This window comes from Anopheles stephensi, unplaced genomic scaffold, assembly GCF_013141755.1.
Source record: "Anopheles stephensi strain Indian unplaced genomic scaffold, UCI_ANSTEP_V1.0 ucontig64, whole genome shotgun sequence".
NCBI lineage: Eukaryota > Metazoa > Arthropoda > Insecta > Diptera > Culicidae > Anopheles > Anopheles stephensi.
In genome coordinates this window covers 1-27,748 of record NW_023405432.1, presented here as the reverse complement: position 1 = coordinate 27,748, position 27,748 = coordinate 1, and the positions used below count along the sequence as shown (strand labels likewise).

Genomic DNA, 27,748 nt, shown 5'->3' with positions numbered 1-27,748 from the left:
CAAAGGGTAGCCTGCCACGCTCCCCATCATCCGGAAGCTACCGCGGGATGATTGATGATGGTGCCCCATAAATATCGTTCCCTGATCGATACTGCACTCGGTTGCCGCAATCTCGCTTGCGCAACACGCGTCACGCCGAGCGATAAGACATAAGACCACTGCACCACCAGATCAGCGCACAACTTTAAAACCCCAATCGTAAAGCACTGATAAATCGAACATTAATTGGGCAGTTTGGGTGGGGAAAATTTTCATTTGATTTTATGATAACGCTTGCCGGTGTGGAGCGTGTGCCAAGCTGTGACAGGTGTCCGGCAATGATCATGCGACACTAGTTTGTTGCTGGTGTTTTCATTTTGGTCGTAAATATTGTCCAGGTATTTTATTATCGGTTTTACCAGCTGAAGAGTGTAGCTATTTTTATGTCCCATCAAGAACGCACTTTAATCCATCAACTTTGCAGTGGACTAGAAGACGGGGATGGCTGTTGTAGCAACATTGTGCCATTGCGATCCGAACGTCATGCCATAAACTATCTTCATTATGGAGGTTTTACGATTAAGCGGCGTAAGACCAAACCGTAGACATTGGGACCTTTTGTAAGCTTTACCACCACCCACACCAAATACATGTAATTGCAGCAAAGTTTCGATGTCACGCGAGATGCGTCCCCAGTTCTTCAGGGAACAGCAAATACACAGAGACAGAAGTGATTCAGTGTTCAGCGAAACTACCACTGGTGACGGCTGCACGTTGAGACAATTGCATTTCTGGTTGCATTGGACTTGTAAACCCACCAAAAGCTCCTTCCCAAAACACGTTTGGTTATGCTTACATTTTTGCGGGAACCGAAAACCACACACGGCGTCATTGCTAGAACTCTCACCGCGAACGCGACAAGTTCAGCCGAGGTAAGGAACACGCGTCGCAAAGTTTTCCCTTTGCTCCATTTATGTGCTTAATGGAAAATGTGCGAATCGCGCAGTGGGATAAACTTTTCCTGCCAGCTCACAACAGCGTTTGAATTGACAGCTCGTCGACACCTCACCCCAAAGGATCGCGGGAACTGACACCGATAGGGCAAATTTGATGAAAGTGCTTCGGGCGGGCAATTCCAAGACTTGGTTCATACATTCATGCTCCACGAACGCGAGGATAGATATCGCTGGCTGACCCGCGAAGGTAATTACATTTCAAAGTTTGATTGTAAGAGAGCGTTAACTTTTTCGCCCCCCAAAATGAAGTAGCGTGAACTAATAACAAGAACTCCCAAAGAGCACACCAAACAAACGCTAAATTAAACATAAATTTGTCAAATGTCTCAACAATGTGGGTACTTGTGTGTGACCTTACACCCCGGCTCATTCGCGTTCGGTTCTGCGGTTGGTTGATCCCGTTCCCACTCGATTGCCGCAAAGCTTCTTCACTGACCCATAAATACTAATCTCTTGCGGAAAGCAACTCCCGACCAGAAGGGACTTATCGTCCCGGCAATAAACAGACATCTCACCTCCCCTCACACAAACAAACAAATCGATCAACGGAAACGCAGGTCCACCGGAAGATACGGCCCCGAGGGCTCCCGGAATCCAGGATCAGAACGCAACGATGCGTTCCGATTGCCGTGGTCGGTGGAAGATCATTTTAAAGGCCTGCTTTCCTGCTGTATCGTTTAAATATTGCAAAACCACCATGAATTAATTATGGGTCTCTAATTTCTGACAATTTCTACCACGCGCCGGCTTCGGAAGCGTCGGTGGCCATGTGCAGTGAAGTGTCGCCCAGCGCTGAAGAAGCAAACCCTGGCCGTGGCTTACCGCAAACGCAAGCACCCGACAAATGACCACCACCACCACCCGCATTGTCTTCATCCGGTTCTCATTCTCCTTCCTGCTAATTAAAGCCCGGGTCTCGGTGCAAAATGCCAAGTTCGCACCGCAGCTGAGCATAGCTAATCGGTGTCGGCTTGAGATGGGTTGGCGCGAACGGGGAGAACATCTCCGGCATTTAGATTGGTGGCCGGCGCAAGAATCTTAATAAATCATCCCGGAAAGTCGTTATCGGTACGACGACCGGTAAGACGCTTCTGGACCTTCCACCGTGCTTTATCCGTCTTACTTCATGCCGGGATTCTCGCTCAGTCTCCTAGGTTCCAGCAAGGTCTCCGGTGACGTTGCACATAGCGGAGTTATTCCACGGGATACAAATGAAAAGTAAACGGTTTGCTAACTCGGTATGCAATCAGTAAAACATAATTCTACCGAACCCCTTTTTTTTGCTGGCCGCTTCCCATCCAGGGTAAAGAAGCGTTAGAACAATCATTAAAGATTCTTTTGGCCACAGGGATACAACAAAAAAGAACCTTCCCGAACGGCACCCGTAAAGATGGATCCCCAGCACACCGGGCAGAACAATCTATTTTATTCCTTTCCTTTGCCAGCTTTCCACCGGCTCACCAGGGAAACTCTTTGCGCAAAGTGGTAAAGCAAACGATAATATAAAAGAGTTTCGCAACGGACGGTACACGCGGAAGCAAGCTCCCCCACGCTAGAGTTCGGGAGTTCGGTATGGTGGCCGCTTAATAGTATCATTAAACCGTAATGCCGAGCGTAATTATCGTAACCATCTGCCACCGGGTCGAGAACGAGATATGGGCAGAAAACTAGCGCTGGCGCTGAAGAAGTCTATTTGGTGCACCATTTGGTTTAAGAGAAGCGCGGTGCAACACAGGAACAACAACAGGGAAGCTAAAATAGTTAATAGCGGCAGCAGACAGGGCTTTCCCCCCGCACCTTTCCTTAGCTTGGCTCATTACTATTTTGCTTTGCTATCGAACTTTTAAATCGTTCTACGCAAATCAGGCCTTTCTCTTTCTCTCTCTGTTGTCCGATCGCCATCTGGCGATATATAGAGTGTGGTGTGCTTAAGATAGCGGCTTTCCTTGTTGCCTCATCGAAGTAATGGCCACTTTAAGCTTAAACAATGTTTTGCTCTATTCATTGATCGATTGGAAGTACGTGTGAACGAATGGGTTCGGTTCAATTGATGCCTTTAACGGTCGGTGCTCATAGCTAGAAAAGAGCAATTTAATCTTTTCTATTGATGCGTTTTGTATACAATCGAGGGTATTACCGAGCTTGATTGTTAGAGAAATGCTCACCAATATGTCATATTGATATTATGGGCTGCGATCGCTTCATCCGTTTGTTTAGAGAGATTAAAATGTACTCTCCAGCTTTTACTTTAATGTTGTTAGTGAAAATTGTGTGTGTGTTATCTCTGACACTTTTATTATACCGCTTAAGCTCGTTAGAGAATATTTCGTTCGAGTTTGAGAAAAGCCAATAATGTTTTGCGTGCCATTTTGATAACGAGCAATCAAATAAAGTGCTCTGTGTGAATGAAAACGTAATGCAACAATGCGTCATTCATTGATTGCCATGCAGAAGAGCCAATGCCCTATTCAGGCTCGTTTTTTGATCCCACTTTGCGGTGAGTCTCTTGACTCATTCACCAAAACGCAATCGTACCTAATGACACCGAGCAAAAGTCTTAATCTTCACACCTTGCCGAACGACTTAAAAACTTGCTCCTGCTCAAGAACGATAAATTTAATTTTCACTTCCAAGACCAACCGGTGGTTCGCATCTCAGCTTTTGCGCAGACACACACACACACACACGCACACACTCCACCATAAGGCATGCGAGAGCTTTCGCTTTCGTCTCGCAAGGTACTGGCTGCCAAGCAAACCGTCAGCAAGTCAGCCACACCTGATATCGAGCGGTTTTTCCGAGGCATCCAAACGAAAACAGGGCACCTTCTTCAACGGTTTTCCCTTTTGTTTTTTGCTTGATGTAATTCCATTGCTACCGTGCCCTGTCCTCCGGAGCTCCTGGCCTGTGACGGTGACCCGGTACCCCGGCTTCGGTATATAACTCGAGACATTAGCAGTAGCTGTGAAAGCATGTTCAATGCCGGAGGACAACACGTACACAAAGCGAACCAGCCCCGGGCCCGACCGGTTTGAATGGTGGCCAGGACGCAAGTGAATAAAATCACAACCGGAAAGCGCCGAGGTGAAGCAGAAAGATGAAAGCGCAACAAAGCGCGGCCACCGTCGATAATGTAAGCAGCTGACGTTAATAATTAATGTGGAAAATTTTGAGGATCTTCTCGGTGCCTGCGGGCGTCGAGCGATGTGCCGCGGCTCCTTGGGATTACAATGGCAGCAACAGCGGCATAACACACGCGGGTCGAAGCTGACGAAAGAGAGAGAAAGAGAGAGTGAGGTTCCAAATTACCTGGTGCGCACATCGTCGACTTCGTAAGCCAGGTCCTGGTCGATCCAGTATCCACTCCGGGCATGCTTACGCCCTGATTGGGGCGAGCTTCTTTGCTGTCCGACAAAGCTGTCTCGCGGGCCACTCCCGCGAGAGTTACTATTTTGCTACGAGGCTTCGCCCAACATCGCCCAGGAAGTGTGTCTGGTAGCTAGGGAAAATTTGAAACGAAAATTCATCGCCAACACGGTTGCACGGACCGGCCAAGCGTACCAGGGCAGGGCCAACTTTTAATATGGCTAAATAGTGCTTCGCACCTTAGCTGCCTACCTGCCGGTAGCCTTAATTAATCTTCGTTTCGGGAACGATCAGCACGAAATGGCACTCCTCTTAGCGCGGAGCTTAATTGTGGTGGAATTTTCCCATCGGCATGCTTGAAACGTTCACTTCCTTCGGCGCGATAAACAACAGAATTTGTTATCAAAATCATAAAACATGGAGCAAATCGGCTGGTGGTAGTTGATTTTTTCCGGGCAATACATTATACTATTCTGTGCTTATCTTTAACGTAACGTCAGTTTTCAGAGAACTCTTTGCCACTATTTACTGAGTCCAGAATTCCATCCTGAAGACTGGATACACCCTGTAGGAATCCTGAAACTAAATAAAGGAGACTGATTTAACTCCAAGAACTACCAGGACTCCTGTACAATGTCCAATAGGCCTCCAGCAACTACGGCTTATTTCTGAGAGTTTGTCCACTATTCAGACATTCAATGCCTCTTGTGGGGCTTCAGAATAATCGTTAAAATCGTACCACATTTTTAATGCACACTTTGCACCACTTTAAACAAACAAAAGAACAAACCGCCCATTTGCTCCAAACCGGGTGTGATAATGAAACGGCTTATCAACACCGAAACGAAGCACCTCAAAAGCGTTGCACTATGTCTATGGAAAAGCTCCACTTACTTTGTCCAGCTCGAGAAAACCGCACGGAAGCCATTGAATAGCTCAGTTAGTAAAATATTTTAATATACCACCCAAGCCACCAGCCGTGAACCGGCTTTGGATTGCATCCTGCTCGAAAGTGCCACCACCAACAAGGCACACAAATGCCGTAAGGTGACATTCGTAACCGGAACACGCGTTTGATTATCGTCCGACATCGTATCGGACCGCAGGCGCTGATGGGACACATCATCCTTCCCCTTCTCCAACTCCACCCCTCGTGTTTGTGGGTTCTGGTTCTGTGCGGGGTGAGAAAACAGTTGTTAGATTTGCATATCAAACATAGTCCACTGGGCTGAGGATCCAGTAGAGGATCCTTACCTTGGTCCGGATGGGAAACCGGCGAACCAGCTCACGTGTGTGTGTGTGTGTGGGTGAGCATTGTTTGCGGTCAACCACCATCATCGTCATCAGCATCTAAGAATCAGCATCCACCGAACCACAACCGATCGAAACCATGTCCAGCTACGTGGACGGACTTTGACTTGTGAAGAAAATCGAACGAAGCGTCACGGATTCCCAACATCACGCGCGCTCCACACCGTTTCCGATGTTCCAACGAGACCGCCTGGCACAAATCGATGACAAAAGGGATGACCGCGCGCGCGTCGTTGCTAATGGCGCTGGTAGCCATAAAAGGAGGAGGACACAGGAAACTGCCCGGCCCGCTTCCTGGAACGCACCTGTTGGTTATGTGCGCTGCATTGTTCAGTTGTCATTGCAATCCTGCTGGATTCTGTGGAATCGACAGTATGCAGTTCTTGCACATTATCACCAACATCGGCCCACACACACACCGAAACGCCGGGGCCAAGAGATAAACCGAGTGAATTGTGTAAATGTTTACCAATTGCTGACCACCGGGCTCACCTTTCGACCGGAACCAGACCAACTTGCTACCGCCGGCTACTAATGGCCCTTTCGGCCCGGGCATACAAAATTGCACCCCGGAAGCCATATCGGTAGGTTCGACATCCGTGCGAACACACTATTTGGATGCTGAAGCAGGCCGGGCGGCCGGAGAGAGTTGTTGATTCAGTTAGTGACTTTACGGTACGGTTCGGTACGAACTTGCAGGTGGGCAGAACGTTTTCTTCCCAGCGAGCGGAACAACAACGACAACGAATGCCGAATCAATCAAACATCGCAACATCGAGGAAGCAATTTAGCATGCTTGCTCCATTTGTTTGCGGCTCGACCGTGCAAAGAACGATAAACCCTAGCCTTCTGATTGAAATGATTCAATAGCTGTGTCTTGCCTTACGATCCTATCCTGAATATCCCCGAATGAGCTGCTTAAAAACTAGAACCCTTGTCAAAACGGGTCCCAGCAGTGTTTGAAGAAATTAACCTTGTTGCTGTCTAACTCTCCTGTCCGCTTTCGAAAGGTGTTAATTTGATCGATTTGCTTGAACTCTCATATATAATGCAATATAATCGGTTGCCTCATCTGACGAGGGCTTAAGGACTTCCGAGAACGAGGACCACACGGGCTAAATAGTGTCAAGACTAACTCCCTCTTTGCTAAATCGAATCTTTGCTCGGATGAGGTGAGAACGATTGATGATTGATTGCATACTTTTAGGCGCTTTTACCTGTAGAGCGAACTTAGTGGTAAATATTGTTTCTAGTAGCATCATTCTTTAAAAATCGACAATACTTTTTCACAATTAATAATAAACGCTACAAAGGGCTTTTACCATTAGCATCTCCATCAGGACACTCCGATTTCGCACGAATTGTGCCATGAAACTCAACCAGCCAAACGATATCGATAAACCAACGCGAACGGAACGCTTAAAACACTTCGCCGAAAATTAATTGCTTCACTGCGCTGTGTCTATTGTGATGCTTCCACGAGACAAGACTCTACCGGCCTGCCAATAGACGACGACGACGACGACACCGGTAACCGCCGGCAAATCGGCAAAGAAGACTGCTTTTCTAATTGAATAATAGCTCCGGATCAGTTTCAACCTCGAAAAAGCGCCTCGCAAACGCGCTGGCCCAAACGGCACGGCCAGCATGCGCCTTCGCCTCGATGTGACGAGATACGCCTCATTTCGGTTGATTTATCGACTGAAATTAATTCACCCCGTGCTTTATATCATCCTTAATTCCCGCTACTCACCGAAAAGGGAGACGGGGCAAAATGGATTTGAAGCTTTCCGGGCCGGATGTCCTTGGCAAATTCACGATGAAGATTCACCCAACAGTATTCAGCTTGACTCTTCATGCTCTGTTGCAAAGCCACGCTGATAAGGCACCAGCGAGTCCGTTTTTCGATGATGCACCAGCCAATGGCATTCCTCGAGAAGCAGAAGAAGAAGAAGAAAGTGCCTATTGGTGTCTTTTGTGTGAGTGTGTGTGTTTGAGGTCGGTGTAAGAAACACACCTGAGCATCACGATGAACCTCATTGAGCACCCCGAAATAGCTGGATCGTTGGACCCGCACTGTCCGGTGCACGGGAAGTGGTCCTGCAAATGCAATCCTGCCCGGGACTGTCTGGCAATAACTTTCGATCGTTGACGCTCCATAAAGTCCATGCGTTTGCCGTTACCATCCATCTATCCCGACGTATCTTTGTCACCGGCTAATGGTGGGACACATCATCTGCACCCGCCTCTAGCGGGCTCCAATATTTGCATACCGCAAGACGTAAAGAGTTGGCTGGGTGGTTGGTTCGGATGGTGCACTAAAATACGATTATATTCGTCCAACTCGGTCGAAGCGTGTTAGTAGGTGGCAAGCATCGCCCTCTGTCTGTCTCTATTCCTTTGATGCACCGTTTATGCGATCCTGGAACATCCTAGTTCGGTTTGCGAAATATCGAAACCCATACCCCGAAAACAGGCTTAAACTACTGGCTGAAAGCACACGCCAGAGATACGGAAATGTTGCACTATTTTCTAAACAGGTCCCACACAAAAACAAAACCCATCCCCTTCCCCTGCTCCCCCTTGTATTTTTCCCTTCGACACTATACAAAAACATGTCAAGTAATTTAAGGGATTGGACAAATGGTTTGGACATTACCGGGCGGGAAGGCAACATCGGTCCGTCTTTGCGAGCTGGAATCCCAACCAAAATACGCTCTCGTGTGGTGAAGGAAGCTGGGTCTGCCACCAGACTATACATTGTTTGGTTCGGTGCTCACCTTCACATTTTAATTGTTCTACTGTACGCATCCGACACGCCACGCTTCGGTAGAGTTTGATTGAAAAATGTTTGCATCCAGCACACACACCGAAGTTCGATGCTGTGCAAGCTTTCCTTGAGGTTGAACGGGAGCGGACCTGAGGATCTAATTTATGACTAGACGCGATGCAGCGAAGCGCTGGAGATAAAACTTGGCAGGTATTCTGCGTAGAAGTATTTAATTAAGCGGATGGAATTCCGGTTTTCCAGAGCTTATATTACGCGAAGATTTTTCGTAGTTTTTAATTGTTTTATGTGTAGACGGAAATGAACTTCAAAATTACAGCAACGAACTTTTTATTTAACTTTACAGTAATCAAACATTATTTCTCTGATGAGATTCTTGATGTGCTAGCATCATCAAGGATGCAACGTCCTCAAAGTGAATGTGTTCTTTTGATCTTTTCAAAGGGACAACTTTGAAGAATGGCTCACTTGTTTTGTGCTCTCGAGCCCGGCAGGACAATAAGCAACAAGGTGAACCCGGCTGACTGGCTGCGCCCACGTGTCACGTCAACTTCTTCGGGCAGCGATACAAATTCCCGTGGCTCAAAAGCATACATACTACACTTTTAAATTGCGACAACAAGCGATTGAAATGGATGCAACAACAACAAAAAACAAGGGACAACAATCGTTTTGTGTACGGTTTTGTTTCCCCCCGCAGGGCATATACTGGAACTAACATTATTTAGCTGAATGGGATGTTGCATCAAGCCGGTACCGGTACGAGCGATTGATGGAGAGCGAGAAAAAGAGAGATGGAGCACGAAAATAAAAAGACGTATCAACGCAAACGATTTTTCCCCGCATCGTCGAACTCTGAACCGGACCCACACGGGCTGGTGCACAATTTTCCGTGCCGGCGACCTTTTGTTGCCTAGCCGAGCCGAACCCTCGGGGCGTTACCAGGCAGTCAATTTTCATCTTCAATTTAAACGTGAGCATTTTACGGGGGGAGGGAGGGGGGAGGGGAAGGACACCCATCCTGGGGACTGGCGTTAGGCATGAAGAGATGATTTTTACTAACCACCAGACAAATAATCCACCGCTCGTGGCCAGTCGGCAGAGCGCATCGCTCGCACTGCTGATAAATCCATTCGGCCAACAGGGAAGGGGGAAAATATCCGTCCAGCCCGTCCGAAACGCATGTTGCCACCGACATGTGTCCAACGGGCGCAGCTGGATACGGCCAGTCCAAGCGATAAACTACCATCATTGCCGCACTGAGGCGCTGTTGTCTGCAGAACAAACAAAAAAAACGCCACTCCGATACGTGGAACTGTTGAGCTGGAGCAAATTGTTGGAAATTTATAAACAACAGACACATTTCCGGTATACGAGGAAAATGTTTTAATGAAGGCGTGGACTAATTGCTGGGTCCTAATATCCTCAGCAACTTCAACATTAATGTCTTCAATATTTTAAATTTAATATTTTTAGCTTAAACTCCAATGACACATCTCACCAAACGAACACTGCCTTATCGAATGCGTGTGCTGAGGTCACCGGTCCCGATGTCCCAGCTCTAGCCCGACCGAATACCAAGGACACCGAGAGGGCCGGGACAGACACAAGGGTCCCGGCAAATCCATGGTTTTCATGAGTTTTTATTTCCTGCATGTCTCGGAGTACCGTTTTTGTACCGCAACGTTTCAGCGAATCCGAGCGAGCTGTTGGTCTGAGTCCGGTTGCCGCAAAATGGAATCGTTTATTTTCATTTGACATTCAACCGGGGCCCCCCATCGACCTAAACATGCAACATTTTCCAGCAAAACCCAGGCACCCATTCCTAGCATTGACCACCGACCAGAGCACCGGAGCACCGGTTTGCTGTGTTTATTCTACGCAGCATCCACAGCACATCACCTCGGATGCAGTCCAATGCACTTGCTGCCATGCACCCGGTGTGCTGGTCGTCTAGCTCTTTGTTGCAGGTTCTACGGGGCAAAACTTTTACCTGATGTCATTTGCCAGATTTTCCAGTCCCTTCTCCGGTACCATCGGGCACGAAAGGACATTATTTGTGTTTATAGTCAAAGTGTCTAAGCCACGATGAGCGTTTGGATTGGTTTCAGATTTTGTGGCGCAACGCAACGAGCGCAGGGTTTTTTGGGGCGAAAATCCCGTCCGTTCGTTCCGATTTTTCCCAACCCAGGAGTACTGTTGAAGGAAAATAAAAATCGGCATCCACTGCATCACAGCGGGGGTATCCGACACGCAACCCACACGAAGCCATCTTCTTTATGCAAATTAATAAGATTTCAGTGTGGAGCGAACCTGGTAAGGCAAAATAAGTTGATTACGCTCGATGCACCCGATGTTACAGCCGTGTGACAGCGAATGGCGCAAGTTTTTCTAGCGAATTGTGGCTTGTAAAATGCACATAAACATAATTAGCTACCGTTGGCGGGGGTGGTGGCACCGGTGGAGAAGTTGGGCCGACCTACCAAAGTACGGTATGAGAAAGAATGCTTTATAATGCAGCCGAACGATATGCGATGCGAGAGTTTGGTTAAGCGAGTTGAGCATTAAAACTGGGAAGTAGCTTCAAGAACACATCAAATCAGACACAATGGTTTAAGAGGTGGACATCGGATTGGAGCTAATTTAACGAAAGTATTCTAGGTTTCTATTCTAGACTAGAAACTAGAATTTGACTTAATTTTATAAATCGAACTTCAATAGTCTTTGAATATTTTAGTGAGTAATTATTACACAACTGCCACCCCTGATCAGGACCACCGTGCGAGACTCATTCAGTGTAGATTACTGAGCCAAAAACTTTTCCCAAGTACATGATCATGCTCTAGCTCATAACTCTGGAGTGTACTAAAAACTTCCAGCACAGATACACTCTGCTCAGCTGTAATTAAACACGTAACGACCTAAATCAATATGGCACTAGTACACCTAAAGTGCGTGCTCCAGGAAGGGTGGGTGATTTTCGTTTTCTTTTGGCTCAAAATTTCCCACCCTACAGCCATCATATCGAGTGCCGTACACCGTGAAGTACAATTAAACTTCATTATCGTTGCAATAACTTACGAACTTAACGTCTCGATACAAACGTAGCCTTATAATTCAGTGACAATTGCACCACTTTTACTCCGTGTCGAATCTTGGCACGTTTCGAAACCCTGGCAGTCCCGGGCATCCGAAAACATCCACACACACACACCACTTTAAAGTGCCGCCGTAAGGCGACAGCAGCAGTCACAACAACGACGACGATGATCCTCCCATTCGAAGGCAAGCACACGCCACCAGCACACGTACATAGCGTGGTACGCTGGTAAATTAAACAGTTTCCGTTAATTACACTTCACATCATTACGAACCTTCGCCGGTGCCGGCCGGGGTCGCTTATCTGGGCGGGAACGGTAACGCAATCGAAAGCGAAATCCGTGATGCCTGTGTGTGTGTGTGTGTGTGTATGTGACACACTCAACTATGTGTGAAGAAGGTTCCATCCCCGGGATTTGGGGCTGGAATCAGGACCGACTGCTAACACCAAGCGAACCCGGGAGAACCGAACCAGCCCCGGTCTCGTTTACGGCACCGAAGTCTTGTGCTTGGCAGTGAGCTGAGGACGCGCTTCGGTGACGCGCCATCATTACAGAATCGCGTGAACCACAAAATCTCCAAGCTAATGAAGAAGGGCACCAGCGAACGAACGTACAGGACCGATCGCGTGTACGCTAGGATGCGAGCCACCTCCTAAAATGACACGAAGAAACAAATCCTTATTAGCATCTTAAATTGGATTACCAACTTTATTCTGGCACGACTCTATTCGTTCGCTGGTCGTGTCCTTCACCTTTTGATTTCTAAATCTGGTGTTTGGCTTGCTTGTCAACGGTACGCTGAAGAGAGTGTGATGTGGCATGGTCGTCGTCAGATTTGGGTTTTCATCGATGGCTACAGGTTAAATGATGGAGATGATCCAATCCTTCTTGGTCGTCAATCCGTGTCGACCGCAAAGCGTGCCCTGTTTGTGGCGCTATATGAGCATATCTATGTTGCGAGAAGTTTGAAGAGCAAGAATTTTTCAAAATAATCTATTATTTTACTTAATTTTGTAGGAAGGATTGCTGGATGAGGCGAGTAATTTTCCTGAATCCCAAAATGGCATAACGAACGAGAAATAAGAGAGGAATGTTAGAGAGAATCGAGAGATATAAACAATAGAGAAATGAGAGAGAATCGAGAGACAATTAAGAGAGAAATTAGTGAAAAAATGGGAGAGAAGCTAGAGCAAAATGAGAGAGATTCGAGAGAAAAATGAGAGAAAAATTGAGAAAAAATCGGGAAAGAATCAAGAGAGAATCAAGAGATAATTAAAATGGATAAGAAAAGGGAGCCAATCGAGAGAGAAATAAGAGAGAATTGAGAGAGAAAACAGAAAGATACTAGCGGTAATCGAGATAGAACATAGAGAGAATCAAGAGAGAAATTAAAAATAACAAAGAGAGGATTGAGAGAGAACTGAGAAACAAATGAGAGAGACTCGAGAGAAATATGAGAGAGAAACAAGAACGAATGCAGAGAGAATCAAGAGCGAAATGAGAAAGAACCGAGAGAGAATTGAGGTACAATCGAGAGAAAACCGGGAAAGAGTTGCGAGAGAATCGAAAGAAATACGTAAGAAAGAAAAAGAAAAAAATCTCTTTCGATTCTCTCTCATTAATCTCTCGATTCTCCCTCATTTCTTTCTCGATTTTTTTTCATTTCTTTCTCATTTTACTCTCAAATCTCACTCATTTCTCTTTCATTTTTCACTCAAATCTCTCTCATTTATCTCTCAATTATCTTTCGATTCTCTCATTTTTATCTAGATTCACGCTCATTTCTCTTTCAATTCACATTGAAACATTTCTCTCGTACATTTCTCTCCCGATTCTCTCTAATTTGTTCTCGGTTATTTTTCATTTCTTTCTCGATTATCTTCAGAATTTCTCTGGTTTCTCTCGATTCTCTCTCATTGCCAAATTACTCGATTTACTGTGGCTTTTACCGGAATCTTCATTATATCAGAGATGGTTGAACCTATTTATAAACTTAAAACGACAAAACATCGTCTCAAAGACGCTCTACTTTCTTCATATCAATCATGATCACCTAGCAAACAACTACAGCCAAGACATGAAAGACATGCTTACAGAAACAGAAACACGCCACACAAAAATGCATTTCAACATTCAATTATGCACTTATTGAATCAAACCCCAGCTTATGGTGCAGCACTGATGAAACAATGCTGGCTGCACCAACGCAACGAACGATTGCTTTGTCCCCGAGCGGGGTCATCGTACCCATCGCTCCATATCGGCCCCATTCATTTCGGCCAATTTAGTGATGTTAACAAATCCAACTTGACTCGGCTCCGTACAATGTAAACGTTTTCTTTTGTAGTTTGAAGTGGCAGCAACACACACAAAAGAAGCAAAACGCCTCCCCATGCTGACGTGATATGTGTCAGTTCTGGTTTGTGGAAAAGCATGCAAAGAACTCTTCAAAGGACAATATGAAAATGTCTCCCCATTCATGTCGACCTGAAGTGGTGGCCTAAAGGACCGAGCTTCTCCTAACAATACTCAGGTCAATCATAACGCAGCGCAGCCCATTGTAACGAAACTCCCAAAATCAATTCCAGGCAATTAGAACCTCTAACGCAAACCGATTGCGACGGAGGTTTTATTTTGTGCTCTCTTGGGGTCGCTTGTTTCTTTTTTTTCGGTCCACCATACCGCACCATAACCAGTGCCATTCGCTGCACCATTTGCACTGGTTTGTTGGGGCCGTTTGGGGTCACCGAAAACCACCACCGGTGCATCAATGGCACCACCCCAAGAGTACGCATTAAACCGTGCCCGCCGCAATCTCTGCACCATAAATTAGTCAAACCGAGCGCCAATCGCAGATTGGAGGATGACCGGTACTAGAGAGATATGTGTACGGTGCCCGTGCCGTACCGTGTGCTGCAGATACGGCACCGATGAGGGGGAGAGGGTGGGGAGATGGGGTTTGGAAGGGGGTAAAAATTGGCACCAAACCTCCATTTCACCGAGTGATCGATTACACCACACCGCACAGACTCCATTTGGCCAACGTGATGGCACGTGCTGTCGGTCGCGCGCGCACTCGCCCAGTAGCTCAGTAATTGCAAGCGCTCTGTCCCCCGGCCGGCCCATGTTGCACTTGCACATACTATCTACATATCGGTTACATCGGTTGCTCGGTTCTGTTCCACAATTTCACAGCAGAACGGTGAACCGTGATTCTCGATTGGACGGACGGGACCCAGGCTCCGGCTGTGGTTTTGTGACCAATATGATGTATGCGCACTTGCCGCTTGCTTTGTGCGCCTGTGGTAACTCTGTACTACGGTGCGGCATGAGGGGACGCTGTAACCTGCACGATTCTTGACTACGGCAACAAAAAACCAACCATGGAATTGGAGCCATCGTGCATAATTTATTCATTAAAACTATCATAAATGATAATTATTTGCAGGCGAATATGAACAACCACAGTTACCAATACGTCGAGCTGGACAACAATTTTCGCGGCCCGCAAATAACCATAAGGCCCCGTAAAGCATCACATACATATTTACTATGGATATTGATTATTTTTGGTTAATACTCTTATTAAAAATACGTTAATATATGGAAGATAGTTTAATTTTAACTTTTAAAGACTCGAACGAAGTGTTACAATCGAATTGATTTTCCTTCCTTCCTTGGCACTTCAACCTCGAGAGGTCTCGGCCAGCCATCTCTGGCTTTCTGGGACTGAATTTTACCCGTAGAAAAGTAGTTAGCTCTACGTTGGATTGGATTTGAACCCCGGTCCTGTCGTGTGAAGACCGGCGCCTGTGACCCCTCTTCCACCGGACCGCCTCCGAATTGATTTTAAGTGTCTTTATTCGGTACAACCCTGGACATTAAAGAAAATATTTCTACCACTAAGTGAAACATTATCCAGATGTTTAGCTCCGGTTTTCCTTTAATCTCTTTTCTCTTCCAAGTAATGACCGGAAACAAAAACCTTTGTTAGGTTTGAATATTCAGTTGAATATTCAGTTCAATTCTATACAAGTGGAAGCAGCATGCACATCTCTGGTTCGAAGTTATCAGAGGGTTGTGTCCAAAGACTGGTAGTAGCCTGCTGGTAGTTATAGCTTGGTAGTTTATCACATCATCAACAGACAGTTTTTACCTTCTTTTTTAAGTATTTTCGTCTTCAATTTGTCCATATGCCAGCTCACTTCATATAACAAATTCCCTTTATCTTCCCTCTGGGAGAGACCTGTCTAGACAAAAATCTATCCCTGATCTTCAAGGTCCCCTGAAGATCACCGAAGCATGAGATCACTCGATCGTCAACCAGAAAACAACATAAAAGTGCAATTTATATTAACCGAAACCAAATGTTGTGACATGTATATCCCCTTCCATGATTTCTTTAACAACATTAATTGGTTAGCTGCCATTCGGCACATGTGTTAAAAAAGCAAGCAAACGATGGCGAAATTCACGATCGATCTTGTGTCGTGCGTCGTGATCATCCGCCTGCTGCTGCTCTCAATTTCGTCAGTTAAAGGCAAGCACACCAGGAAGAAATCACCGTACGACCCCTACCCATGTGTGCCGGTGAAACCGATTGAACTGTCCAACAGTGTAATGCTGGGCACGTTTTGGACATGGCACGAACGATCGATTCGCGCACACGCTCCGAACGGGGTCGAGAAGGGCCAAATTAAAATGGTTGGGCTTTCCCTTTCTAATTTTCTACATGGTTTCGATAGGCTGTGGAGTGTGGACGATCGTGTCTACAAGAAACCAAGTCTAGTTCCTAGATTTTTGAATAGTTTTTAGCCCAAACACATTTAATGTCTCCCAATAAAACCCTAAATACTAACCTTCCGGTGAAATTGTTTGCAAGACCCTCTCTCGCTCTCTCTCTCTCCATGCTCGATCTCTATCAACAAGAAACATGATAAACATGATTTCCCACTGACCCATACGACCGGATACACGACACCGGTGTACGGTTCGGTTCTTCTTGCTGATGATTGAACGGTGCCTTTGGTAGTTCGATTTTTCTCCCCGCAAAACAGCCAAAAATCAACAAACAAACGAACTACCGCACGATTGATCTGAATGCCATCCTCACACAGAAGAACCCTTTACCAGAACACCAATGTCCTTCCAATCTTGCACGCGTACTTGCGCATCCGCATACACACGTAAGCTCCTCAAAAGACAACACAGCTCTCTCCGCTCGTTCGTTCCGAATACAGAGAATAGGGCCTCGGCCATCCTCTGCAAGTAGGCTGTATGGATAGATGGCTACCACGAAAGTCCCAACTCACTGGACGATGAATGTGTGTGTGTGTGTTGGTGATGAGCAAATAATAATATTTTGCTACCGAATTAAAACCCCCATTCGGTACGGAGACATCATCATCGATTGGGACACTACTTCATCTCGAGCCACGTGTCCACCCGCTAAGCCGTCCCGTGTTTCGCACACGTTGGCCGTTCCTTGGCACAAGGATCGAAAACAGTTTGACGGCCGATCGATAGAAATGAATAAATTATGCCCCGTTGTTTGTTGACCCACCAACTTCAGGGTGCAGACGTTTAAACGTTCGAGCGAAAGGGTTTCGCCGTTCGCGCTCACACATCATTTGAAAGTATGATGAGAATGAAAATCCCGACCAACCAAACGCGCGACGTTGACATTGCCCTTTTACCCCGTTTTTGTGAGTGTGCGGAGTTCCGGGTCGGAGGACGCCGAGCTTTCAGCGTCAAGGTATCAGCCTGTCAGCGGGATCGGCCTGCCAAGGCTCGGGTTCACTGGAAATGGAGGATTAAACTGTTGTTATCATACATTTACATTTAATGGATCCACCGCCAAACAGCAGACGGCGCCCGGCCGATTTCGGGTAAGAAAATCGGGGAGTGGCCAGGCTTAGCTGGTAAAAATGAAACTTTAATGACGTGTTGAGTGCGTTAAGCTTGATGATTGCACCGAATGGAGGAAATCGTTTTGAGGTGATCCTCAATGTCTAGGGGGAAGACATCTGCCATCGCACCGTCCGAAATTGATTTAAAGCTTCCCTTAATCTGGTCAACGAAGATTTTTTTAACTTCGTTCCCCCCGGAAAATCACAATCCATCATGGAAAATGGCCACCGAATCTACCGAGATACAAAAGGGTCACCGAAACAAATTGGGGAGTCATCTGGTTGTTGGTTAACCTCGCTCTCTTTCCAGCTTCAAACAAATTCCGATAGCTGAGGCGCTTTCATCCGGCAGCTAATCGATTCCAATCATTGCGTTCGATGTGTGTGTGTGTGTGACTCGATTCCCACACATGACACAGTCGCTTTATTCCGTATCCTGACAAGAAGGAATGCCAATTCTAATTGCTCTTTGCTCTTTAAACGATTTAACTCCGGCAGTACGACCGATGCTTCTGCCGAGCGCCGGGTTGGCCACATCGGTACGTGCCCTAGCAGTTGGACCAGCAGTAGCCTCCACTCATTTATGGACCTAGAATTGATAATTAATTCGTACTTCGGTAGCGCATGCAGACAATGGGAATCTGCTTCCGAACTACGGGAAAACGACACTGTCTGTGTGCTGCCAATCGGGTACGTCCGGAACGAACGTATCGAACCGGTTGGAAATGAATGATTGTTCCTAGCGATGTTGAGGATGGAGTGGCGTGATGATACTGGAACTTACATAGCTCACAGTTTAAAATGCGCCTATGTGGTCCGACACACGTACAAGTGGGATTGGATTTGCTCACCTTCAGCAATGAATAGCAACGAGCTCGACCGTGGCAGTAGTGATGATGATGGAGCATTGAAGATCTTTTAGCAATTCATGACCAGAGACGAAAAAGTGTCCCAAAGTAAATGTGATGTCCTATCAACAATGCATCACTGATTATTACAGAGAGCAAGATATTCATCCACCAAACAAAAAAATGGTAGGCCTACCAGAATTAGCCGAGCCATTCGGACCATTAGTACCCAGATGTCTTGCATGTACACTCTTTCCACATCACCCAGATGTGCAACGATTTCTCGCACCTTGAAATAATAATCACTCCAACCAGTTCCGATACTCCAAAGTGCCGAATAAATGTCCCCAATGAAGCCCAATTGGGATTGCTAGCGGGGAATTGATAGTGATCATAAATGTGGCTACAAGCTACAGCGCCCTTTACTTGGTCTCCCACACTCGACCTTGCGCGTTAATGGAACCAGCCCCAAAACACACCTTGCCGATCTTGGTGGGGCACGCTAAATTTATGACATTACATCCGGGCTGGGGACCAATCCGGCTGCTGGACCGACTGCCTTACGGAAATGCGAAAATTCTGAACCACAGCTTCCACAAAGCTGCCAGGGTCAGCGACAAACCCGGCGCCCAGCACGACGACGAAACAATGGACGGAAATTAAATTTTACGAGCCCATGCATAAACGGACTGACGGTGTACGGTGCGGCCGTTTCCGAGATTTGTGAAACAGTTTTTCGGCGAACCGATCGGTTCACCGGTTCCGGAACTGGGAAACATTTGCCCCTGGAGGGCCGAGAGTTGAATGTCGAGCGGCGCGTGATACAGCAAACCCTTTCGGACGGGATTTTGGTACGATTGTTTCGAAAGCGTCCTTCGGCCGTGTGCTGGATGTTGCAATTGTACCGAGATGTAATTGCTTTTTATCGATTCTAGGAATCCGCGCAAAGGGAAGAATGTGGAGATGTTTGAAGGAACTGCTTTTTTTTTTGGGGGGGCTTACGTCAGAGTTGCGTGTTCTTCAAATTCTGCTTCGGTTGGTCCAAGTGTTGATAGTTAAGTTTAGAAGTAAATACTTTGGAGACTTTGATCCTCTCTTGTTCGCCTTCTCACTCGAAGTGTCTGAGGTTCAATGTCGGCCTCTTTCATGTAGGTTGAGCTCTGCGTTATGAAAGGGCCCTCAGATCAACTCCCCAAGGCTCCATACAGCGCATACAATGTATCCATTTTAAAGTAGCTAAAATATATTCATTCCTAGGGGTATTATTTATCCCCATCGCTTCACTCAACCTCCCCGAAGTATCCCTTCCGCTTTCCCAAACAAACGCAGTGCCCATTCTTTTAGATCCCGCTCTCCAATAAACCCGAGCAAGAATTATCCTTCGGTTGTCCACAATTATCTCTTCTACGCTTCACGCCAACCCCAACACGCATTTAACGCGCGAGACCTGCTGCGGGAAAAACTCGGCTAGAGTAAACTGGTCGGCGAGAATACACCCCCGGGAAAAACGCACACACAAACACATAGACCCACCATGACAACACCGACGAGACGGGAGGGAACGCACCCGAGTGGGTAACTTTATCGGTATCATCCCACCCCTATCGGTCCTTCCCGTTTGCACCGCTTGGGAGGCCACCGCAACGATGGATGAAAAATTATAATGAACTTGACTGACACGGCCTGGGAAAAACTGTTGAACTGGTAAACAGTGCTAACGAACCGTGAATAAGCGAGCATAAATGTTGCGTTTACGTTGCATCGAGTGGCTGCTGTCAGTCGGTCGGTCGGTCGATCTGTCGCAGGCACAGCTTTCACACCCCATCCCCCTGCTTCCGGAAGTTCCGGGCTGGATCGCCACCACCGATGCATTGTCAATTTCAGGCACTGGTCGGAACCATGTACTGCGGTCAAATATACGTCACATCGCACAAACCAGCCAGCTTCTGTGTGAGGTCGCACGCTACAGTGAGTTTCGGAGGTGGGCAAGGCAAGGCAAGGGTTGTTGATCGATGCGAGACTTCACCAGGGATGTAAGGACGCATCGTCAGGGTTGCGAACGCTCGGAGGCTTACACCAAAGGGAGTTGCAAAAAAGCGGGTCAACAAACGATGAAAGCTCGACGATTACGCTGGACTGGAAGACTCAGAGTTACTAGTAGGGAACCACCACAAAAAAGGGGCATGACTCTCCTTCCTGCTCTGTGTCCTCCAATGTCCTGAGCCACCCTATAAAACAAAGCAAGCCTTATTTTGAGCTGAAGTTAAGGATAGTTCTATAAAACTGTTTTGGGATTATTTATAGGACCAGCGCCGAGAGAGCGTAGAGTGTTCTACAAGATTTCTTCCAAATTTATGACCACCTTTCTCGAGTGTGTTCCCAACCTTCTGAGCTGGAAAAAGGGGTTTGGAAAAGTGTTTACCCATAAAAAAGCGGATGCATTAAGTCAAGTGAAAGCGCACCCGTGGACGACGATTTTCCACGAGGGTCAGTTTGAAAAAGTTCGCGCTCGGTTGGGCACGCAAAGGACACAACATCACCGTAATGAGCAACGTTTATTTTGTCACGAACTTTAACCAAGTCTACGGGCCAACCGGTCGGTATCGTCTTCGATTCCGTGCACTCGCTTCTGTGCCATCTTTCAACAAAAAAAAAACAGAAGGAAGAACCACACCACATCAAGTAGTAAACTGTCTCCGGGCAATGTATTTTCCTTTAGCTTGGAACTGGGAGGAATGGATCATCACGCAAAAAACCCAACGCTCCCCGGACAAGTATTATTACGGTGCAGTTTTACGAGCACTGAAACTTTACTGATCTTCTGCCCCTGTGACGATGGGGACGATCGTCTTCAGGTTCGGAGCAGCACAGACCGGGGGGGGGGGGGGGGGGGGGGGGGGGGCGACAGGTTAAGAACCGACGTTCTTAGTAGTTAAAGAATTTTATTTTCCCCCGCTGTCCTACTTACTTTGGTTTCATCCACAAGGACTACACCGTAAAACTTTGCCTTGAAGTCTTGAGACGTCCTGCCGGCAAAATTAGGCTGTAACAGCCGGTCAGATTGGTGGAAAATATGCTACAAAAACTGTGGCCAACTGCACCCAACCTTCTGGTGCGTCTTGAACAGCCGCAAAGCATCTTCCCATTCGACCTATTCGATTATTGCTAGTGCCATGGCCTGTTCGGTAGCGCCTCAGATGCCCTCCCCTCCTTGAGCGAATGTCAGGAACTCACCACCTCACCAGCCACACCGACAAAGCAAATGACGAATGAAATTGATGCAATCATAATTGATACCACAAAACGGAACATACGAGTAGCTCGGCCCCATAACGCCACTAACGAGCAAGAAGAAAGCAGCCGACCCATCCGGAAAACGGATACTAATTGCTTCCTTCCGGGGGTTCTTGTGTGTCCGGCTTCTGTTCTCGCTCCGTGCTAACCTTTCTCCCTTTCTGAAATCGGTTTGTTTTTTTTTTTTGTTTCTGTCCATTGCAGCTTCGGCCGGAGCTAACCAAAGCCACCATCCGGATGTGAACAACCACCGCCAACACCACCACGAGCTGATTGGCAATCTGCATCATACGTACAACTATCTCAAGAGCACCGGACAGGTAAGCCGGGGGATTTTTAAATTTGAACTTTTGGTGGGCTCTTGCAGGGATGGCCTCCGGTCAACAGCAACAACAAAAATAGTGGCCGGAAGTAAAAAGGCTATTCAAACACTCAGACCTCACAACCAGTTAATCAAACATCAATCATCATGCTGGCTGAGGCCGGTCTAGCTCCCCCCGACTATTCTGCATCGGCATCTGAGGCTAGGAAGATAAAAGACAGCAAAAAAATCTTAATTTAGATTTCTTTTTTCCGCCACTCAGATATACAATCATAATTGAAGAAGGATTTGGAAACACTGGTATTTGAATCGGGTGGTATTTGGTGGACCTCATCCCATCCAGGAAGAACGCCTTAACGATCTTTGCACGTACTAGCGCCACCATCACGGTTAAAGGATGATTGCAGATGTCGGCCGCCAGAAGGGAAAGGACGGGTCACAGGACTCACACACACACCCTGGCGGACGAAGGGACAAAATTTATTATAACGCTTTCCAACATCCGCTCGGTGCGCGTAGTTGCAGTTTCGTGTTTGCAAAATACGCCACCTTCTATTTGTGTTTGTGTCCCTACACACACACACACACACACACACAAACTCTTCTGCAAGGATTCTCCCCCCAAAATGTCGGACGAAGGATGGAGCATTTATCTTCGCAAGATGTTGTACCATTTACATACACGAGCAGCGTGTGCTGGCTTCTTGCATAATGTCACCAGCGGCTAGATGCGCGAGCCAAATGTCCACCGCCGCACCGTGGAAGCAGACAATAAATGCATCTTGGCGGTGGTGTGGGCCTTCGCCTCTGCACGGACCACCGTAGGGGAAAAAGACAAAAAAATGGCTGGAGATCGTTTAGCGAGCGGCGCTTACAGCACAATTTTTCTTCGGATCGGGTCCTTCCTTTTGGCAAGCGATTTTGACATGTGCAGCCATAATTTAACCGTTTTATGGGAGTGTTCCCGGTGCCAGACACTCCACCAAAATGCGCTCACATGGTTCTGTGTTGTCTCTCGGTTGGAAAGCTACTCGCGCGATTCCTTACGCCCCCGGAAGTGGGTCATCGAAAAAGTGTGGGCAATTTTCTTCCAATTTTTGCGACGGGCGAACATCCATTCATTCGCGGCCGCTGTGCCTTCTGCATGTGTGTGCAGGCCGGTACCAGGTGCTAACAATCGTGTCCTTCCAACCGATGTTTCCTTTTGCGCGACTATCGGTGGAGGCAATGGAGGTAGAAGGTCCTCCAACTGTAATGTGCATTAAAAAAGATGAAAATTTGGGACTCATGTGCCTTGGAGAAAGAGAGAGAGAGAGAGAGAGAGAGAGAGAGAGAGAGAGAGAGAGAGAGCGAGAGTGGGGACACTTTATCACTGCAAATGGATAGTGAATCATCCAATTCTGGGGGGGAAGGAATCCGGCAGAGACAAACAGCATCGCGGAAACGAATCGAAAGCACAACACGTTGACTTCTGCACCTAAGTGGGAGTCATAAGCACGTTTTTGGGGGGGAGATCACACACGTGACCTATATGCGATGCTGCTGTTACCTTCTGTTACAAGCATCGATTTCTCTTAACGTCCGTACGACATAAATTGCGATGGTAAAAAGTAACTTGGTATGAAATGAATGCAGTCGTCTGCCAATCCGTTATCCCGGCCGTTTTGGCGGACGCATCAGCGCCATCACTCCATCTCAATTTGGGCCTACCACGCCTCCTCTGTCCGTGTGGACGGCCTAAAAGGACTTTACGGGCTGGGTCGTCCGGTGTTATTCTCATGACGTGACCAGCCCACCGGGGCCTGGTGAGTCTAATGCACGCATCAGTGGCTCCTCCATTGTCCTTCCACACGTAAGGGGCCAAACATCCTTCTGAGCATCTTCCTCTCGAACGCGGCTGAGAGGGCTTCGTCAGTTTTATACAGAGTCCATGTCTCAGAGGCGTATATGAGTACTGGGACTATAAATGTTCTGTACAGTCCCACCTTCGTCCGTCGCGACAGGTATTTAGAGTGGAGAAGTTTCCTCAGGCTGTAGTATGACCGGTTGGCAGCCAGCACCCATGCGCATAACTCAACATCAATGTTGCTGTCGGTGCTGACTTACAAGCCTGGTAAGCTTGGCCAGGATTCCAAAAGAGCTCATTGCGTCGTACAGTTTTACCCTGGCTATACTGTCATAGGCGGCTTTAGAAGAAGGGAGAAGATCTTGTAGTCGGTATGCAACACCGTAATACAACACCCTGTAAGTGCTGCACTCTAGCCTATCTCCCTCGGAACGGGCTTTAAGAGAACTCGGGACATTTATCGAGGAGTCCAATGTCCTAGGGCTCAAGGCTTCATTCCTTGATAGGAGGCAGAAGAAGCTAGGCTTCCTGCTAGTCATCGCCAGCCAGCTTGTAATATAGAACGAGACACTGTTGGCTACGACCGACGCTTCTGCACGATAATGTCCATGTTGTCCAACAACTTCCTCATTATTTGGGCGATTGCTCAGATTGTCTTGGCCACCACCAAGTATTCTGTGTTGCTTATCAGTTTCTACTGCTCTAGAACTTGACCCCTGTTCGATGGTTTCATCTAGCCTATCTTGGCCGGTAGATACGGCAAAGATTGGTTTGTGAAATCGGCCATGTTAGAATCAAATCAACTATTAACCAGGTCAAACTGTATCCGTAAACTACAGGTTTCCAACTCTGGCGATAGCTAAAAAGCTTCTTCGTGTTAATGATAATCTACCACCATTTGAACGAGTTGAGAACCGAAGCTCATCAGTAGCGGAATCACCAGACACCGGTCACTTTCTTCGCCTACTGACCTACTCAAACCGGAGGAACCTTTCCCAAAACATCTAAACGCTTTCGTTTTCAAGTACATAATCATCATCGTCTGATGCGCGCGACCCAACCATCATAAACCGCGGTGTGATGGAGGAGATGAGGGCGTTAAATTTTATGTAAATCTACTGTTTTGCTTTCCTGGGCCGCCGATTCCACCTTTCCGATTCCGCAACAATTCTTACCGCACACTATGCGATTGTGTTGCTGGGCATGCGACAATAGGGAGCCCGCCGATCCGTTTGCCATTTCTCTTTGGCGCTTGCCTCATAAATATTCATTACATTCTCCGGTCAGGCTTCGATGAATTATAAACCTGGCACGAACATATTGAAACCTCACACACACACACACACACACACACACACACACACACACACCACACACACACACACACACACACACACACACACACACACACACACACACACACACCACACTCGGACAGCAGCGTTGGCGCCAAAAACTACAGCTTGTTCTTCTTCCACCCCGCTAGATGCAGACCCTGAAAGCGACCGAGCTGAACAACACACGCCGGGGCCGAGATCCCCATTATCTTCTTCAACCGGGTGCCGAAGGTGGGCAGCCAAACGTTCATGGAGCTGCTGCGCCGATTGGCCGTCCGCAACGATTACACCTTCCACCGGGATGTAGTACAGCGGCTGGAGGTGATCCGATTGGCACCCGAGCGTCAGCAGGAACTGGCCGAAATGGTGATGGATCTACCGGTGCCGTCCGTGTACGTCAAGCACGTCTGCTACACCAACTTCACTCGGTTCGGGCTGCCGATGCCGATCTACGTTAATATGGTGCGCGATCCGGTTGAGCGTATCATCAGCTGGTACTACTACGTTCGGCGCTCCCTGGTACTACGTCGAGCGGAAGCAAGCATTCCCCGATCTACCGCTGCCCGATCCGCGCTGGCTTAAGAAGGACTTCGAGACGTGCGTCCTGCAGGGCGATCCGGAGTGCACCTACTCGCAGAATGCCGTCCACGAGGGCATCGGCGATCATCGTCGACAGACGCTCTTTTTCTGTGGACACGGTGAAGAGTGCCTGTAAAGTATTCGCCTCCATCGTAGTAGCAGCTCAGCAAGGTAGCTAATGCCTCTCTCGTCCTTTACAGCCCTTTCAACAGTGCCGGTGCGCTGGAACGGGCCAAGTATGCCGTCGAAAGGCCAGTACGCGGTGGTGGGCGTACCGAGGACCTCAACACCACGCTGACCGTGCTGGAGAAGTACGTGCCGCGGTTCTTTACCGGTGCCAGCCTCGGTCTACTTCAACGAGGTGAACGTGCTGCAGAAGATCAACAAGAACAGCTTCAAGCCACCGGTCAGCGAGGAGATTAAGGATCTCGTTCGGCGAAACTTCACAAAGGAGATCGAATTCTACCAGTTCTGCAAGCAGCGACTGTACAAGCAGTATCTCGCGACGCAGCTACCCCTCAACTAATGTGTTCCTTTCGACATGCCGTGTTTGTCGCAATTCATCATCAAGCGAGCGGACCTTAGTATGATAAGGAAAAGCAGGAAAACCCTCACCACCCAACAAACCCCAACACACACACACACACACACACACTTACATTCCCACATCATTATTTATGTATAAACTATTCATCTAGCAAGTAGGATCAAGCAAGGAGCAAGTGTTGAGTCCCCGGTTGGCGCTAACTGTAGCCGTCCGGCGGTGCATTGTTTTGTGTTGTACGAGAAGACGAGAAAATGTGTAAAATAAATATTAAACGTAAAATGTTATCAAACCTAAAATGTCTCCCGTCCTCACGAGCGCACCGGTTTGAACCTGTTTCGGAAGAAAGAACTTCAACGTTTTATGGATAAATTTAAATAAAGAAAAAACACACACACAAAAAAACGGTTCAACGTAGTTGAGTTTTAAAAACTTTCCAAATAAGAAAACGATCTTTAATATAACTCTTTTAGCTTTGTATTTTTGGTTTGTATTCACACTGCACGCTAAAACGAAAGTAGTGATGTTACTTAAATTGCATTGAAATTCAACATACGCGTAGCTCACAACTACAGGGCCAAAAGGGAACACAATAACAGCCTCTTGCATATTATGATGTAGTGAGGTGAGTGAAGAAACAAAAAATAATTAAAAAGAAAAAATAACGAACGACTAGCTACCCGCGGTCGTCGTTTCGTTTCGTAGGTTCGTAAAGTGCTGCTTGGCCTCGCTTTGGCCATCCGGATCGGTGCTGGTACAGTAGAGGATATACTCCCTTATCTCGTCGGCCGTCTCGAACGTGGTTACGGCACGGTTGTTTAGGTTCCTTGCTTCCTCCAGGGAAACAATTTCGATACCGTCCGCCGGTACCGGGTTTGTAGAAGGTAACGTTAAAGCTAGCGAACCATTGGTTCGATGATTTTATGTATCGAACGCTTGCGTCACAATGGACTCTCCCCGTTGGCAGTTGTAATGCTTTATCTGGTGCAGTGGAAAGGATACGATTAGCGCAGATGTAATACAAAACAAACAAAACATGCTCGTAACGTACCTCTTTTGTCATGTCAACCGGAAAGCGAGCAATCTCCGCGTACAGATCTTTGCTTTGCATACGGCCAATGATTGCTTTGGCTCGCTCGAGCCCGGAAGACTGCTGGAGGCCAGCTCAGCAGAAATATCATCGTTTAAATACTTGAACAGCTCGGGATTGCCGTGTATCTTCGACAGTTGCTCACTTTTTCCATCGCTAACGGCAGAGACGCAAATCGGGAAGGGAAAATAAGAAGTTTAGTTTAAATATTTAAAATCGGTTAAATAAACGGTTAAAATTTAAACTCAATATGACGCTAGGATGCAACACTGGCAACACTGCTCTGCATCAGGAATCTCCCAGGCTACTACGCATGCCCAAGGATATTCAGGAAGCAACAATAACATAGTGCAGCTAGCCGTCAACAATGTTCGCCAGGATGCAAACGACACTCTAGGATACGAACAGGTCCTTGCAC

General features: G+C 47.2%; 1 long non-coding RNA gene and 1 pseudogene across 1 annotated transcript; one reads left to right on the top strand and one right to left on the bottom strand.

The window, feature by feature from the left end:
* Window positions 1–26,885, top strand: part of LOC118517200 — a 40,960-nt pseudogene extending 14,075 nt beyond the window's left edge.
* On the bottom strand, window positions 26,695–27,585 carry LOC118517201. Its single transcript, XR_004908271.1, has 2 exons — window positions 27,292–27,585; window positions 26,695–27,221 (listed from the first exon to the last, which is right to left on the bottom strand). It is a non-coding gene; the product is annotated as an uncharacterized LOC118517201 (long non-coding RNA).
* Window positions 27,586–27,748: the final 163 nt, after the last annotated feature.